This window comes from Suricata suricatta, chromosome 9, assembly GCF_006229205.1.
Source record: "Suricata suricatta isolate VVHF042 chromosome 9, meerkat_22Aug2017_6uvM2_HiC, whole genome shotgun sequence".
NCBI lineage: Eukaryota > Metazoa > Chordata > Mammalia > Carnivora > Herpestidae > Suricata > Suricata suricatta.
Genome location: NC_043708.1, coordinates 7,639,779 through 7,641,709, shown reverse-complemented (window position 1 = coordinate 7,641,709; position 1,931 = coordinate 7,639,779).

Here is a 1,931-nt window from a genome sequence, read left to right as displayed (position 1 = left end):
GGGGGTTGCCACGAAGGTCTTTTATAGATGCGGTGAACATCCCTTACTTTAAGTAATGGAGATGACCCTCAATAACGTGGTGGGCCTCATCCAAGCAGTTGAAAGCCTTCGAACAAGGCACAAGGCACAGTTGCTGCCGTTGAGGGAACTGAGGGCCTGAGGCCACCCAGGACTTCCCAGTAGGGCGCCCCCAGCCCTCTTCCCACCCTCGCCCCCCGCCCCCTACCCAGGGGAGGTATCTGTGCTCTCAGAGAACGCCTCACCCTACTCTGAAACTGTTTCATTCTCTTTGCTACACCCAAACAAGAGGCTGTGGGGGCAGACCTGCCTGGGGGCTGCCCAAGGTCAGGGGCTGAGTGCTACTCAAAAGGAAGGAGTAAATGCGGTTTAATGCTTGAACATGGGCTTTCTGACTCTCAAGTTCCAAGCGAGCCTTCTACAAACAACACTTGTGCACATAAACATGCTGAGCCTTCCACCTACAGTGTTTGTTTGCTTGTTTGTTTTTGTGGCTGGTCTGCCTTCCAAACTCCTATTCATCTCTCAAAACCCCGTTCAAATATCCCTTGCCATAATTCTTCCAAGACTTAAATTCTGTAGGTCTTCATACCCGGACAGATCTGGGCTCTTCTCCGCTGTTCTGCATTCCAAGATGTACAGTCACCATCCGTCTGCCTGTTTTCATCCTCCGATGGACCCAGAGCTCCGCACGGCGACAGGGAAAAGGCTTTTGTCATCTCTGTCTTCCAGTGCCCACAAGGGACCTGGAGCCTCCAAGCGGTTAGGGACGTGCGTGTTGACATAGAAGCAAGCTATTATTAGTCCAATATACAGTGTAAATAAATAGGGTTGTGAATTTGCTCTGCAAATATTTGCTGGTTGAGCCTGTCAGCTCTGCGGTACGAGTTCACAGTAGGACTCCAATCAAAAGAGATAAACACCTTGCCTGGTAGAGAGACAGGAAGTAAAAACTAAACAGTGTATCCAGGTGGTGGGAACAGCCTGACAAACAGGGAAGCTGGACGAAGGGAGACGTTGTTTCAGGGAGGGACTCTCTGGAAAGGGGGGATGTGTGGGGGCCAGGAGGACCTGAGGGACGCGGCTTCTGTGGGAAGGGTGCTCCAGGCACAGGGAGTGGCCAGTGCAAAGGCCCTGAGGTGCAGAGGTGTGCATGTTCGAAAGAGGCCAAAGGGCCAGTGGAGGAGCCGGGTGGGGACCGTGAAAAGGACACTGAGGAAGGGAAGGCAGCGGGGCTCCGCAGCCTTGTGGGTGGGCCACCGCCAAGTCACAGCGTTGTCCTGTGACAGCTGCAGGAGGGTTGCAGCCAGAGCCGCAAATGGTCGGACCCGGGCTTCCGAACATGCAGGATTGTGACTGATCTTCCCGGGTCCCAGGTCATTGCCAAGTGTTGCCCCCGGAGAGGCTAGTCCCAGCATGCCCCGGGCCCCGGCTGCCCTTGCCCACGGGTCCCCCTGACTCCCCTCACAGAGGGGCTGCCAAGACCCACCGTCCAGGCGAGAAAGCCTTCCCCTCCTGACGCACAGCCCACACAGGAGACTGCGGTTTATGTGGATATTGTTAAACTTGCCTGGTGTGTGGAACCGCTGGCCCAGCGGACTCTTTTCCGCCGAGTGGCCGGTGCCCACAGCCCTTCACTTCTAAATGGCCATCACCGGCACCCTCCTACACGGTTGGTGGGAATGTAAACTGGTGCAGCCGCTCTGGAAAACAGTGTGGAGGTTCCTCAAAAAACTATCCATAGAACTCCCCTATGACCCAGCAATAGCACTGCTAGGGATTTACCCAAGAGATACAGAAATGCTGATGCATAGGAGCACGTGTACCCCAATGTTCATAGCAGCAATGTCAACAATAACCAAATCATGGAAAGAGCCTAAATGTTCATCAACTGATGAGTGGATCAAGAAGAT